We start from the raw sequence: 17,616 nt of genomic DNA, 5'->3' as shown, positions 1-17,616 counted from the left end.
CAAAGTCATTAATTAATTTTTAAGCCACCAAGCTGAAATGCAATACCGAACCCCGGGCTTCGTCGAAGAGTACTTGACCAAAATTTCAACCAATTTGGTTGAAAAATGAGGGCGTGACAGTGCCGCCTCAACTTTCACGAAAAGCCGGATATGACGTCATCAAAGACATTTATCAAAAAAATGAAAAAAACGTTCGGGGATTTCATACCCAGGAACTCTCATGTCAAATTTCATAAAGATCGGTCCAGTAGTTTATAGTCAGTCGGCTAAGGACCGTTTTGGTTACTTTTTGGCGTCACGTTAGCAAACACATTTTTCTGATAGATTTTAAAACCACAACACTAAATCTAAAGTTTTGGGGCAATATTCCAAACCAACGGTGAGAAAAACGTTGGTTTGTGTGTATGTTTTCCTTCTTTGGCGTTACTATTCTTGTTTTGAGGGTTGGGTTCATAAAACGGACATAAAACTTAAACCGCTTGACAGAAATTCTATAACTGTAAATCATTCGAAAGGGAAGGCATTCATGTACACGTTTGTGCCACTTAAAATGACGTCATAATCTGTTTATTTTTGTGAACTTGACAAGAAGAGCGGGGTAGTAGTTGCGCTGAGAAGGATAGCACGCTTTTCTGTCCCTCTCTTCGTTTTAACTTTCTGAGCGTGTTTTTAATCCAAACATATCATATCTATATGTTTTTGGAATCAGGAACCAACAAGGAATAAGATGAAAGTGTTTTTAAATTGATTACGAAAATTTAATTTTGATAATAATTTTTATATTTTTAATTTTTAGAGCTTGTTCTTAATCCAAATATAACATATTTATATGTTTTTAGAATCAGCAAATGATGGAGAATACGATGAACGTAAATTTGGATCGTTCTATAAAAAATATATATTTTTACAATTTTCAGATTTTTAATGACCAAAGTCATTGATTAATTTTTAAGCCACCAAGCTGAAATACAATGCCGAAGTCTGGGCTTTGTTGAAGATTACTTGACCAAAATTTCAACCAATTTAATTGAAAAATGAGAGTGTAACAGTGCCGCCTCAACTTTCACGAAAAGCCGGATATGACGTCATCAAATACATTTATCAAAAAAAAAGAAAAAAATGTCTGGGGATATCATTTCCAGGAACTCTCATGTCAAATTTCATAAAGATCGGTCCAGTAGTTTAGTCTGAATCGCTCTACACACACACACTGACACACACACGCACATACACCACGACCCTCGTCTCGATTCCCTCCTCTACGTTAAAACATTTAGTCAAAACTTGACTAAATGTAAAAAGGAGGAATAATTGCAATCACACACACACACACACACACACACACACACACACACACACACACACACACACACACACACACACACACACACACATACACACACACACGCACGCACGCATACACACACACACGCGCGCGCACGCACGCACGCACGCACGCGCACAAACACACACACACACACACACACACACACACACACACAAAGACACATACACAAACATACCGACAAAATGACAGACATACACACAGTGAGACAAACCGACACAGAAACACCCACACATGCACGCACGCACTTATGTACGCGAACAAAGACGTAGAGATGCTTATAGAGAAACACTTACGCAACCAAAAAAACACGCACACAAACACACAGACAGACAAACTTCATTCTTGGTAGAGAAATGCATTTCTTACTGTGTTGCTTTCTCTTTAAGTGCACCTACCTCGCAGAGAGAGAGAGAGAGAGAAAGAGAGAGAGAGAGAGAGAGAGAGAGAGAGACACACACAGACAGACAGACAGAGACACAGAGAGAAAGAGAGAGATAGACAGACTGATAGACAGACAGAGGGAGAGACAAACATACGAACACACAGACAGACAGACAAACACACAAACAAAGACACACAGACATACTTCACTATTGTATGTGCAAGTAATTTTGTTAAACCACACGTTACGTTCACTACTGAACGTGTAACCATGTAAAACGTTACTATCTCTTTATATGTGTTTACTTGCATTGTAATCCTGGGGGGGGGGGGGGGGGGTATAAATGTATGTAACGCGCAATACATGCCTTTTAACTTACTAGAATTGGAATTGTCATTTAAAGACTAGCATAAGAGTGTGACACGTGGTTCATTCGTTATTACCTTATTACAAAAAGAAAAAGATAACGGCACTGACGCTACCGGAAATAGAATTTCTCAGTGAAATTCTACCATCAATTTAGTAATCGATGCGATGTAAAATTATCCTAAAACTGTGGTATGATCACGACATCGTTTAACATTTAGGATCAAATGGTGCCAATGTGTCCACAATGCACTAATGACAGACAACAGTTATACGCTTTACGTACATGTAACTCTCCAACTGACATTGTCTGCCACTTGAAACAAATGACTTTCGAAGGAAAATTAACTCCTATATATAAATATTATGTATGATTTTTAATAATTACTTGCACTTTTTGAAAATAAAGCTTTTTCTACGATAAGGTGTTTACCTCCTAAATGTATAAGTCATCCGGTAGAAAAACCGGAAGTATCGTGTACTAAGCATATGTATATGTTTAAAAAGTTAATTGTGTTAATGTAGAACATCTTGCCTATGTATATGTTTAGGTTTTGAATACTTTAGGGGAAAAGCATAGCCATTATTCAGTCATCTTTAACTAACACCCCTAATCTCAGGGCCCATTTTGTTAGTGGGGGTAGGGTTTCAATCAGTCAAAAATCACTTTCATTCAATATTGTCTGCCATTTCAAATACATACACGTAATTGCACAATTTCTTGAATTTTAAGATGCTTTAACTGACTATACCAAGAAAACCTGCACTTTTTGTAGAATTAGTTTTTTTTCCATGATTTATGTTTAAAAATGTCAATTCTTACGACAAAAAATGCTAACAGTTGCCTCACCAGACGACACGTACCTACGACGTGAATCGTGTCTGCCAATTAAAATGCATATATTTTGAAATAAGGGGAATCATAACATATTTCACTGTGAAGTGTCTCACTCTAATATCTTCTGGGTTCATGGTGTATTTGGTTAAGTGAATTGCAGATAAGGTTTTTTGAAAATGACAGCTATACATATATTTTATTAAAACTGAAACTGGTGGAGTGAAAAACAGACCTGTTTTGAAGAAGTCGTACTAAAATCATTTATGGCCTTGAACTTCACAGTTTGCGTGTTATCTTTTAAAGAAAACCCGTTTTCATCACTAACAATGACCTAATTTACACATACATATCGGTCGGTCATAGTCGCGTTTTTATTAGAGAGGTAGTGTACAAAATGTCGTTTTGTACGTTTAAATTACATGTCCATTATTTTAGTCATATATCAATCAATAAGTAAATGCGCATACTTTTATTAAACGTTACTTTCACTTTAAGATCGCTTCTAACATTTAGTATAATTTCTGACAAATGCACGCTATATAATAAATTGATAATATTATGGACGCCATGTGGTAAAACCGGAAGTTGAATTATTTTGCGATAGCAAAATCCTTTTACAATGATCACTTTCCTTTTATATTGAGCTGATCTTTAACGTTATGGGTAAAAATCTAACATATTGAACCAAATTATCCTTTTTCAAGCCTGTGTATGTGTAAACTCTTTTTTGCTTCGACCCGGTTCGGTTTTCGGAGTTGATTCAGAATCATCCATTATTTATCTTATATGACTGTTGTTTTCCTCGGTAAATTAACAATTGTTGATGTAAAATAATTCTAGCTGTGAGAATAAACAATTTTTAAGATGTTTTTGATTGCGGTTTCAACCAGGCGTTCAGTTAGCTATACATATCGATTGAGAAAATGGCATTTCCTGTTTTGTCGTCCGCATGTTATACAGATGTTGTTAAAAATAAAACTGTGTATACGAATTAGGCATTTTACTTGCTGTCTGATGGCAACAATCTTTAGCTTTCGTTTAAGGTATAATTTGCTTATATCCGTATGCAGTCAAGCGGTACATGACGTTTTTTTGTAACCTACCCCCTGCGTCATGGCTGCATTTTTGCAGAATATGGGTCATGTTACAAAAACGCTTCTCATTCTTAGGTGGTTGGGTTTAGCCATTTGTCGTTTACCGAACTGTGGCTGCAAATAAAACGAACTTTCCAAAAAACATAATATCTAATGTGACCACCAAAAGTAACCCTCCCACTATAGCCAGCCAGGTGACTATTAGTCTGAATCGCTCTACACACACACACACACAGAGACAGACAGACACACGCACATACACCACGACCCTCGTTTCGATTCCCCCTCGATGTTAAAATATTTAGTCAAAACTTGACTAAATATAAACAAGTCGCGTAAGGCGAAAATACAATATTTAGTCAAGTAGCTGTCGAACTCACAGAATGAAACTGAACGCAACGCAACGCAGCAAGACCGTATACTCGTAGCATCGTCACTCCACCGCCCGTGGCAAAGGCAGTGCATGTGGAATTGACAAGAAGAGCGGGGTATTCGTTGCGCTGAGAAGGATAGCACGCTTTTCTGTACCTCTCTTTGTTTTAACTTTCTGAGCGTGTTTTTAATCCAAACATATCATATCTATATATTTTTGGAATCAGGAACCGACAAGGAATAAGATGAAAGTGTTTTTAAATTGATTTGGGAAAAAAAAAGTTGATAATAATTTTTATATATTTAATTTTCAGAGCTTGTTTTTAATCCGAATATAACATATTTATATGTTTTTGGAATCAGCAAATGATGGAGAATAAGATAAACGTAAATTTGGATCGTTTTATAAATTTTTATTTTTTTTTACAATTTTCCGATTTTTAATGACCAAAGTCATTAATTAATTTTTAAGCCACCAAGCTGAAATGCAATACCGAACCCCGGGCTTCGTTGAAGAGTACTTGACCAAAATTTCAACCAATTTGGTTGAAAAATGAGGGCGTGACAGTGCCGCCTCAACTTTCACGAAAAGCCGGATATGACGTCATCAAAGACATTTATCCAAAAAATGAAAAAAATATTCGGGGATTTCATACCCAGGAACTCTCATGTCAAATTTCATAAAGATCGGTCCAGTAGTTTAGTCTGAATCGCTCTACACACACACACACACACACATACACCACGACCCTCGTTTCGATTCCCCCTCGATGTTAAAATATTTAGTCAAAACTTGACTAAATATAAAAAAAGAAAGAGAGAAGAGGAAAAGAAAAAAAAGTCGCGTAAGGCGAAAATACAATATTTAGTCAAGTAGCTGTCGAACTCACAGAACACGTGGAATTGACAAGAAGAGCGGGGTATTCGTTGCGCTGAGAAGGATAGCACGCTTTTCTGTACCTCTCTTTGTTTTAACTTTCTGAGCGTGTTTTTAATCCAAACATATCATATCTATATATTTTTGGAATCAGGAACCGACAAGGAATAAGATGAAAGTGTTTTTAAATTGATTTCGAAAAAAAAAATTTGATAATAATTTTTATATATTTAATTTTCAGAGCTTGTTTTTAATCCGAATATAACATATTTATATGTTTTTGGAATCAGCAAATGATGGAGAATAAGATAAACGTAAATTTGGATCGTTTTATAAATTTTTATTTTTTTTTACAATTTTCAGATTTTTAATGACCAAAGTCATAAATTAATTTTTAAGCCACCAAGCTGAAATGCAATACCGAACCCCGGGCTTCGTTGAAGAGTACTTGACCAAAATTTCAACCAATTTGGTTGAAAAATGAGGGCGTGACAGTGCCGCCTCAACTTTCACGAAAAGCCGGATATGACGTCATCAAAGACATTTATCAAAAAAATGAAAAAAACGTTCGGGGATTTCATACCCAGGAACTCTCATGTCAAATTTCATAAAGATCGGTCCAGTAGTTTAGTCTGAATCGCTCTACACACACACACACACACACGCACGCACGCACGCACGCACGCACGCACACACATACGCACATACACCACGACCCTCGTTTCGATTCCCCCTCGATGTTAAAATATTTAGTCACAACTTGACTAAATATAAAAAGGACAGTCATTCCTCGTTTTTTACATTTAGTCAAGTTTTGACTAAATGTTTTAACGTAGAGGGGGGAATCGAGACGAGGGTCGTGGTGTATGTGCGTGTGTGTGTGTGTCTGTGTGTGTGTGTGTGTGTACAGCGATTCAGACTAAACTACTAGACCGATCTTTATGAAATTAAACATGAGAGTTCCTGAGTAAGATATCCCCATACGTTTTTTTCAGTTTTTTGGTAAATGTCTTTGATGACGTCATATCCGGCTTTTCGTGAAAGTTGAGGCGGCACTGTCACGCCCTCATTTTTCAACCAAATTGGTTGAAATTTTGGTCAAGTAATGTTCGACGAAGCCCGGACTTCGGTATTGCATTTCAGCTTGGTGGCTTAAAAATTAATGACTTTGGTCATTAAAAATCAGAAAATTGTTTTATAAAACGATCCAAATTTACGTTGATCGTATTCTCCATCATTTGCTGATTCCAAAAACATGTAAATATGTTATATTTGGATTACAAACAAGCTCTGAAAATTAAATTATATAAAAATTATTATCAACATTAAATTTTCGAAATCAATTTAAAAACACTTACATCTTATTCCTTGTCGGTTCCTGATTCCAAAAACATATAGATATGATATGTTTGGATTAAAAACACGCTCAGAAAGTTAAAACAAAGAGAGGTACAGAAAAGCGTGCTATCCTTCTCAGCGCAAGTACTACTCTGCTCTTCTTGTCAATTTCACTGGCTTTGCCGTGAGCGGTGGACTGACGATGCTACGAGTATACGGTCTTGCTGCGTTGCATTGCGTTCAGTTTCATTCTGTGAGTTCGACAGCTACTTGACTAAATGTTGTATTTTCGCCTTACGCGACTTGTCTTGTGAATATCAAACCCAGTAAGGGACTGACCTAAATCATTCACTGCTGCGAACAAACACTGACAGACCCTTCGAAGTTGCAATACAGCTTTAGGACAAGCAAAGGCACAAGACACCGGTTTGAAGAAATAACAAGTCACGTAAGGCGAAAATACAATATTTAGTCAATCTGTCGAACTCACAGAATGAAACTGAACGCAATGCAATTTTTCAGCAAGACCGTGTACTCGTAGCATCGTCAGTCCACCACTCATGACAAAGGCAGTGAAATTGACAAGACGAGCGGGGTAGTAGTTGCGCTGAGAAGGATAGCACGCTTTTCTGTACCACTCTTCGTTTTAACTTTCTGAGCGTGTTTTTAATCCAAACATATCATAATCAGGAACCGACAAGGAATAAGATGAAAGTGTTTTTAAATTGATTTCGACAATTTAATTTTGATAATAATTTTTATATTTTTAATTTTCAGAGCTTGTTTTTAATCCAAATATAACATATTTATATGTTTTTGGAATCAGAAAATGATGGAGAATAAAATGAACGTAAATTTGGATCGTTTTATAAAAATAAAAAAATTTTGTACAATTTTCAGATTTTTAATGACCAAAGTCATAAATTAATTTTTAAGCCACCAAGATGAAATGCAATACCAAAGTCCGGCCTTTGTCGAAGATTGCTTTGCCAAAATTGCAATCAATTTGATTGAAAAATGAGGGTGTGACAGTGCCGCCTCAACTTTTACAAAAAGCCGGATATGACGTCATCAAAGGTATTTATCGAAAAAACACCAACAACGTCCGGGGATATCATTCCCAGGAACTCTCATGTAAAATGTCATAAAGATTGGTCCAGTAGTTTGGTCTGAATCGCTCTTCAAGTTTTCTGAATCCAAATCTACGGTGCAAAACACGACCAGAGCAGGCAAATGTTATGACGGCTTACCAGTGACAAAACCTAGGGTTACCATTTTCACGTGAAAATTAGTAATTAACAGTGTTAATTACTAATTTTCATTTTGGCCTCTTAAGAGTCCGCACTGAGAGGCTACAACGTCCAGCAAACATCGCTCTCACGCTATTTCTGAAATATCTTTTAATAGAAGGCCTTATCGAGCAAGTTATCCGACATATAGATGCATGTCACAGTTTTCTGCAATAGCGCTTTGCTTAACGTTGTTTTGGGTCTCTTAGAAAATGGATAATCGACCCCGAAAACTTTCGAATCGAAGCAGTTTATAGCAGACGGACTTTTGATCGGCTGTGGTCTCACACGTTCACATATATATATATATATATATATATATATATATATTTCAATATAACTCCTTATTCGACAAGTTGTCGGGCAGACAGCTGTACCTCATATTGGTTTCCACTACCACACTCATAAATCTGTTCTGTAGTGTATTAGTGAAGGATAATCGATTCGAAAATGTTCGAACCGAGAGAGGAAAAATGGCGACCGGCCGGACGTGTGCTAAAAGTCCGACCGCTAGCAGACGGATCTGTTCGGTAGAGACTCTCACACTTTCACAAATATGTTTCGATAGAATTCGTTATTCAACAAGTTTTCAGACAGACAGTTGTATGTTACACATAGGTTGTCTACACATTCGCTCAGCTCTTATTGTTAATTTGCATCGGATTAAAGAACTATGGACCAGAAAAGTATCGAATCGAGAGATGTTTTTCTCTGGCCGGTGTAACAGTCGCGCATGCGCATTGAACTTCCACAGTCACCAGGCGCATGAAAATTAGTAATTAACACGTGACCTTTACAAATGTTTAGTTTTGGCTCTAGCAATCCGTCAGGAAGCGAGCCAAAACTGAAAACTAGAAATTAACACGTAAACATTAGTAATTAACACGTAACAATTAGTAATTTTCACGACATACTTGTAATTTGCTTGTGAAAATTAGTAATTTTCACGTGTTAATTACTAATGTTCCCGTGTTAATGACTAACTTTAAGTTTTGGCACTAGTACGCCGTTATAAAATTCCAAAGGCAAGTAACTCTCATATTTTGTCTAGCGACAAGAGTAGTTCCCCTTTCCAATTTCTACACTCAGCAGCTTCGACAAAAGACTGCAATCCGACGGTCAGTTTTCAACAATATTTCATTTCATAAACAGATCACACGCAACCAAATGCATTAAAGAACATAAATCGGTTTCATACACTGTTTGGCCCAGATAACCGAACTTCATACAGTATTTAACCGTTGGAACACGGGTGAAAAAGTTCGTCTTCTACTCCGTTCGACGAAAGAAAATGTCCTTAGCAATACCAAAACATGAGCAGAACATACAATATCTGCCTTTACCGCCAAAGCAGAATAACAACATAACTGTGTACTAGATGTTAGTCCAAAACAGAGAAACTGACGTGAAATGTTAACAGAATTGAATGATTTTCACGGAACTATACAACCGCGCATTAATCACTCGCCTGCGCAGGTAGACAGGTTGAGTGAATAGGATTCGATCAAACTTTAGCACAAGAATTCCTTTTTTCTTTGAATAACTGGAGAAAGGAGGAATAAAGAGGTTACACAGCTCGTCTCAGTGAATATTAAAAATAATGGTCTCATTTCGCGGTCATGGAAAAGCTCGCTGAAGCTCGCATTTTTCATGATCCCTAAACTTCGACCATTATTTGTAATATAATTACTGAGACTCGGCATGTAACTTCTACGTCCCTGCCAGACTAGTTTGACACGATCTGATTCACATGAACTGTGCTTTGAACGATATTGTTATCTCATGAATGGTATCTCTCACGTATGCAAGATAAATAGAGAATACTACATGGCTTGCTGTGTCGTACCCAATTTACATGAGATGCTTTTTCAAATATTGAACTGCGAGCGAAAGTATTTTGTTTATCCTACCTACTGTACATGCGTGTCTTTTGCCCCGAACGTTCCTCAGTCGAAGCGAAGAGCTTCGAACGGAACCTTGATCTCTTACAAAGCAAAGAGACGTCACTATAGAAAGCATAGCGTGACCTGTACTGACATTCTAACAATCCTTCATGGGAAAACAGCGAGTGTATTAAAACGTGTTCCCAGAATGACGTTTGTCACGTTGACTCGGCATCACAAGCAGTGCCAGTGGAAAGTCGGGTCCCTGCCAGACTAGTTTGACACGACCTCATTCACATGAACTGTGGTTTGAACGATATTGTTATCTCATGAGTCACGGTGTGTCAACTGATTCCGTTCATACACCGGATCTTTTCGTTCGTACGCAGGATGTTTCCCTTCGTACACAGAATGTTTCTGTTCATGCAGCCTCATTTTCGGCACTTGCTTGGGAAAAAAACCCGTGGCGGTAATATATAAGTCGTGTTGGCTGCGCACTTTTGTGATATTGCAAAAATTAGGTGGCTGATTGGTTGGGCTATGTGTACGATAAGTACCAAGGTGCTAGTAATCCTCATGATAACACACGCGGGCCAAACGTGGCAGAACTGCCTGATTTGATTTTAACATTTTTTTGTTTTTCTCGCTCTGTTATCAAATCTGACCCCTGATTTGCACTTGATTACCAAAACCATTGCCTGTTACGGCCCCTACTACAAGTTATGTGTGTTCCAATGGTCGTCATATAGCACAGAGTACGCCTACGAGTGATATTGGAAATATGTTAACCATAAGACGTATTGAATTTGCATCAACCAAAATCACGAACGTCATATAACGCGTACGAACGGAAACAATTTGATGAAAGTGGTACGACCGGACACCTGTTTTCGTCAAAACTGTTTGATGCAAATTCAATACATCTTATGGTTCACATAGGTCCAATGTCACTCGTAGGCGTACTCTGTGCTATATGACGACCATTGGAGCACACATAACTTGAAGTGGCGGCCTGTTTCTGCCTGATCTAACGAACAGAAACATGCACTTTTGAACAAACGGAATCATGGCGCACGAACGGAATCTGCATGTTTTCAAAAGACAAGTGATTGTACAAAAGCCATGGGTTTCTATAAACTGTTACAATGAGGATTATTAGCACCTTGGTTCTTATCGTACACAAAGCCCAACCAATTAGCTACCTAATTCTTGCTATATCACAAAAGTGCGCTGTCCACACTTCTTACCGCAACGATTTTTCCCCAAGCAAGTGTCGAAAATGAGGCTGTATGAACGGAAACATCCTGCGTTCGAACGGAAATATCCGGTGTATGAACGGAATCAGTTGACACACCGTGAGAGTGGTATCTCTCACGTGTATGGGATAAAACATGTTATTCAAATCACAAGAACAACAAGAACAAGAAGGGCAAAGCCCATACGACTCACATGCTTGACCTAAACCTAGCAATGACATCATACACTAAGAACTGCTTTACACATTTTTCCTACCAAAATACATGTGACCTTGACCCAAGGTCAAGGTCATCCAAGGTCATGCAACACAAAGCTGTTAATTCAAGACATAGGAAGTACAATGGTGCTTATTGGCTCTTTCTACCATGAGATATGGTCACTTTTAGTGGTTCACTACCTTATTTTGGTCACATTTCATAAGGGTCAAAGAGACCTTGACCTTGATCATATGTGACCAAATGTGTCTCATGATGAAAGCATAACATGTGCCCCACATAATTTTTAAGTTTGAAACAGTTATCTTCCATAGTTCAGGGTCAAGGTCACTTCAAAATATGTATACAATCCAACTTTGAAGAGCCCCTGTGACCTTGACCTTGAAGCAAGGTAAACCAAACTGGTATCAAAAGATGGGGCTTACTTTGCCCTATATATCATATATAGGTGAGGTATTCAATCTCAAAAACTTCAGAGAAAATGTGAAAAATGTGAAAAATAGCTGTTTTTTAGACAACATTTATGGCCCCTGCGACCTTGACCTTGAAGCAAGGTCAAGATGCTATGTATGTTTTTTGGGGCCTTGTCATCATACACCATCTTGCCAAATTTGGTACTAATAGACTGAATAGTGTCCAAGAAATATCCAACGTTAAAGTTTTCCGGACGGCCGGACGGACGGACGTCCGGACGTCCGGACGGACGGACGGACGACTCGGGTGAGTACATAGACTCACTTTTGCTTCGCATGTGAGTCAAAAATGTTCATTCAAAATGAACAGCGTCGATGCAATGTCCACCAAAGATTTATTTTGGGAAGTGTTAAAGGTTAGGGTCAAAAGTTAATGAATTGCATGTTGTGCTGGATATATAAATTGTTTATTTCAGTCAATGCTTGATTCATAAGTACATTTTTCAGCATGGTGCATCTACAGGAGGGTGCTCCAACAATGCTGCATAGTGCCAACATTTAGCGCAAACTTTTCACAACAGTGCATTATTACCACAAAGCGCATACAGCGATTATATAGTAGCAAGTTGCACTAAACATTTGAACAAAATGCATTTTGTTCAAATGTTAACAGCACAGCACCAAGTTTTGCATAAGTGCACAACAGCACTGACCATTTCACAAAAGTGCATAACAGCTGTGACAATTTTACAAAAGTGCATTGACCATTTCAGGCAGATGGCTAACATGCAGATTTCGCTTTTGTCTGTCTTTCTTTGAAAAGTAGGCATGTTCAAGATCGATGAAGTCATGAGCAATTGGGTTAGATGACAGAAAAGATTCAAAAACGTCAGATTCAGTTAGATGACAGAAAAGATTCAAAAACGTCAGATTCAGTGTTTTGGGCACTGTTGAACAGGAACATTCTCTCCTGTTCAACAAATGTGGGTTCAATTCAAAAGCAACATTGTCACAGATAGGCTAGTGTTACATTTCTGTAAAGTTTCAAAAACATCTTCCATGTTTTGGTTACTGTTGAACAGAGGCATATTTTCCTGTTCAAAAAAGTCTGACACAAATTGTCGTAGTTGTGGGTTAAGGTTCGATCTATACTGTCCTTCAAACGAGTCGTAAAACCGTCATTGTCACAGACAGTGTTACATTTCTGTTTTACATTCAAACGAGTCGTAGAAGTAGTAGTACATTTGCGTTTGGTTGTTTTTTCTTTTAGATTCCTGTCACTCATACTAGCAGTATTGATTGAGGTACATAAATCTGTTGTTGTACAGGGATGACTTGTTTGTAATGAATCCTTGTTTCCTCCACATTGAGTTTGCATTGCAGTTGGACAGAAATGAACAGGTGTTAATTGATAAACACATTGATAATGGCTTTTGAGAAAATCAATCAATTCTGCAAAGGAATTAACTTGATGACATCAAAACTGCAGCGCCATTTGAAGAATGGTTACCATTTCTGTTTCTTTGATGGGAATCAAACAAATAAAAACATTGACTATCCAAGTTACCATGAATGGCAATAGTTGACTCCTGAAAAGTAGCAAGGATATAATTTGAGACGATAAACGCCTGATGCAATCCCTCCTCAAGGTCAGTCAACTCAAAACCTTCATCATTCGCAACATCAGTAGGCAACACAGCGGCATTCGTATGTCCAGAAATCATGTCGAAAAAATATTACATTTCAAAAGCATGTCCAACCACAGTTGTTGGCAAGTGTTCGTGTCCGAAGTAGCCTTCAGTGTGTGTATATGTATTCATGTGACAGAGAACGTGACCTCATTGTTCAATCCTCTCTCTCTCTTCTTTCTCATTCGAACGCACACACGCAAGTACGTAGCCTACGCACGCATGCACGCGCACGCACACACACACACACACACACACACACACACCCCGCTGACGCACACGGCAAACCACGCACACACACACTGACTGTCGGCAAGCATCTCTTTTTGTTTTCTTTACCTTTGTTTATTGTGTTTTCGATATTTGTGTTTATTTTTTGCTTGACTTATCTGTTTTATTTTAATGTTTGCTATCCACATCGTGTGATAAATGTTTCTTCTCAGTCTCCGAGTCAGTTTAGTTTCTGCACGCCGCTTTGGTACTCCTTGTTTTTCTAACTGGTGTATTGTGCGCGACTGATTTGCGGATTTATTTGTATTCCTTTCATATGCAGTTGAAGTGTTGTGGGTGTTATTGTCTGTATATGCTATGTTGCGTCTGTGTATGCCTACAAGAATTTTGGGTGTAATGTGCCTGTGGTCTGCTCGCAGTCGAGCACAGAAAACATGGCGGCGCCCTGCAGGCAAATTCGTGGAAAGTCTTCCCGACCGCAGATACCAGCGTCGTCCGCGACGCTGGAATAAGAGTGAAACAAAATCTCTCTCTCTCTCTCTCTCTCTCTCTCTCTCTCTCTAGTGGGGCTCGTATGTTGCAGACGCACTCATAAATCATTCACATCTTGCAACAAACATCATACTTTGTGGTATTGTTCCTTATAATTATTTAAGGGATTTCAGATACAGAGCCACTTCAGAAATCGGTTTTTTTGTCTTTGATAGGGAATAAAAGGCTGCATTTACAGCAGACGAAATTCGTACCAAAAGCGCTCAGCAGTAAATATTCCCAACTCAGCAAATGTAAAATTCAATGGTTTACCATGCACCAGAAGTTGTCTGCTGATAACACATGCATGCCATAAATACTCTTATGGGTATTTTTGTGTTCTGGTATTTAATTTGATCGTTTTTAGAATTTTATATATCCGCAGCATGAAAATTCAAGATGGCGGCCTCCGCAACATTGCGTGTTTTGATTTGAGCGAAAACAACGTTTCTGAAGGTAAGTTTTCAAGAATACGCATCCATTCACCAATGTCACATCATTTTACTGTTTAATTCTCCCCTGGGGTCTGTTATTCATCGGGTGAAGCGCTGAAATGCAGAGTAATCTTGCAATAGCTCATCAAGCTTGATTGTGATGCTGATAGATCTAGATCTATCTGTTGATTACAAGTAAGGAAATCATGATCGCCACGCTGGTGATTTTAAACAGATTAAACGAACTTTGAATAAAAGGCGAGGAGAAAGAGATTGTTCATGGTATGATAAATGATTAGTCCTGCCTACGTTAAGGACTTCCATAAGGTGGGGAGGGGTAGAGTCAAAAACTGAGTGAGGATGACCAGATAGTAGGATGACCAGCTGGAGATAAAAACACTCCACTCCCCATGTCTTTACAGTGTTGTGATCAAACTTTCAAAGACGGTAGGTAACAGACAAAAGCATACAGTGTATGCTAATCAAATGAGATAAGTGGTTTTGAAAAATGAAGAGGTACCGCTCTTTGAGTTTTACAATTTTGGTTTGTTGCTTGTTTCTCATCCTTTTGCTTATTTTAAGTTGACCGTGCATTGGTGTGAATTTTATTTTTACAGGATATATACAAGAGTTACACCACATGCCGGTTCCTGGGAACAAGCGTTCTGCATTTATTCCGGTGCCACAGAAGGGAGCCGATTTCACTAGTACTACTGTATCAAGGTTTGTTACCTAATACATCTTAACAGTAAGATTTTTTTATTTGTATTAATTGGAACATGTTTGCACATCATTTGTAAGCGACCTCTGTGAATTTGATGGGTTTAACGTACGAACCCTCACTATGGTCAACATTCTGTTAGCGACTGTTTGAAGCGAATAAATGTAGCGGTCAGAAAGATTCCAGAATCAGTTGGGTCACTGGAAACTGTGTTTGTTTGTTTTTTTAACCTGAAACAGTAAGAATTATACGAATTCATGAAATACAATTTTCTTTCATTTTGGTCTGTTGTGTGAAGACTTGCTAACCCGGCTTTGACCGACTCTCTGAGATAGTAAACATTATTCAAATACATTCAAATAAAAATGTCACTTTTCATCTTTTGTGTGAAGGGTACCACAGGCTGATTTCCTGCACCATGGATGTAGAGGAGGCCAGACAGTCTGCTTCTCATTCCAGCTGTGTTGCGTTTTTTTCTGCTCGTGAAGTGTATCGCCACATTGCCAAAGCCATTGGCCAAGAGAAGTCACCCTGTCTGCCCATTTTGCATAGCCTTACAGGCTGTGACACTATGTCGTTCTTCAATGGTATTGGGGAATCAGAAGGCTTGGGAAGTATGGCAAGCATTTGAAGACGTCACTCAAACTTTCTTCAGGTTGTCTGCTCCTCTTTGTAAGCTGAGTACCACTGACAGGGCAGCACAAGAGCTTTTTGGTGTACATTTGTAGGACAAAACCAGCAACGTACTGGGTGTAAACAGTGCTAGACGGTACCTCTTCAGTAAAAAGAGCTGCCAAATTGACCATAATCCCCTTACAAGTGAGGTGCTGCTGCAGGACATGAGATTGAGAAGAGCCATCTACCTATTAGACTTCCAAACTCTGTGGGCTGGCAGTTCAAGGCTGGAAAGTGGGAGTCATTCTGGACGAGCTTTCAAGAGGTATCCAGCGTGTGCCGAGAACTCATGAGGTGTGCCTGCAAGAAGAGCTGTACAACAAAACGCTGCAAATGCTGCTAAGAAGGACTGCAGAGCACAGCTCTCTGCAAATGTGCTTGCATGCCTGTGAAAACTGTCAGCATCTAAACTGTGCAAAAATATTATTGCACCCATTTTCATACCCCAACTCAAACTTTTATTCCTGTGTCATTTTATTCAAACTGTCTATGCCATTAAAGGCTCGCATCTTCGCTATCTGGCACCTTTTTTTTTTAACATCATCATTTACGCCGTCAAAATAAGGATACCCTTGACGTGACAAAGAGATGTGACAAAAACTTCGGGTACCTTTTAAAAAGCCGACGACAATTCCTGAGGCACAACTGGGTCACTGTTGTATACGAAGAGAAAGTCAACTTGATTATCCATCCAGAACAGGTTGTTTTATTTCGCCATCTTGCATATTTCTAGTGTTGTGCCATTGTACCTACTGATGTATGTGTCGATGTCACGGATGAGATGTTTATGTGTCAAATTTGAGGGATACCCAAGTCAACTAAAATCCATGTATTTTAGCAATGACCAAGTGGGTTGCGTTGAAACTTTCAGGAATGTGTGTCTACGCACGAGGCGTAGTTCAACCGTTTGAGTACACTTTCAAATCTTCACGAAATAATATTTTAAAAACTGCCACAGGTTTGTTGACTTACATCCCACATATTTTTGACTTCGCATGTATATATGACAGATGGTTGTTTCAAGTACTGCCAAAGTTTCTTTTGAGTATAGACACTTGCCGGAATGTGCTAGTTGTGTAAACACATGAGAACAAACAACGTTTTCGAAATACAGCGATTATGAATTTTAGTCGACTTTTGAGTTGATACATTACATTTTTATCAGTTTTATTTTGGGGGTACCCTTATTTGGGCGGCGGTCAAATAACCCATGTAAAGGCCACCTTTTATCTTAAAAGTGTTCCAGTTAGCCAAGTTGAGTGCCCTCAATAGTATACATTGAATATAACAGCACAGGAATGAATGTTTTCGTTTTGGTATGAAAATTGGTGCAATATATTTATTTTTGCACAGTTTAGGTAATCCACAAATTCTTCAACCCTGCCACCCACACCGTCCAATCATTCTCTGCACCAACAATACATGTATTGTTTTGTTTAAAAATGTGTTTGTGTTAGTTTCTATTGCAAGAGAATGTCTTGTAGCATCAAAAATGCCTAAATACCCTTTTATTGGCGGCCATTTTGAAAATTGTAAAAAAACTACTGATTTCTTAATTTTTTCACGGTGGCTCTGTATCAGGTTTTGTTAAGCAAAAGCAAATGTCCATTTACGCCAAATTTGCTGTTAATCACATGAAGTGAAATATGCCTAACATACCCAAC

General features: G+C 38.4%; 1 protein-coding gene across 2 annotated transcripts in view; it reads left to right on the top strand.

Annotated features, from left to right (window-relative positions):
* Positions 1-17,616, top strand: part of LOC138957045 (uncharacterized) — a 62,269-nt gene that overhangs the window by 20,574 nt on the left and 24,079 nt on the right. The window lies entirely within an intron of this gene.

This window comes from Littorina saxatilis, unplaced genomic scaffold (assembly GCF_037325665.1).
Source record: "Littorina saxatilis isolate snail1 unplaced genomic scaffold, US_GU_Lsax_2.0 scaffold_308, whole genome shotgun sequence".
Taxonomy (NCBI): domain Eukaryota; kingdom Metazoa; phylum Mollusca; class Gastropoda; order Littorinimorpha; family Littorinidae; genus Littorina; species Littorina saxatilis.
This window is presented reverse-complemented; position numbering and strand designations above follow the sequence as displayed.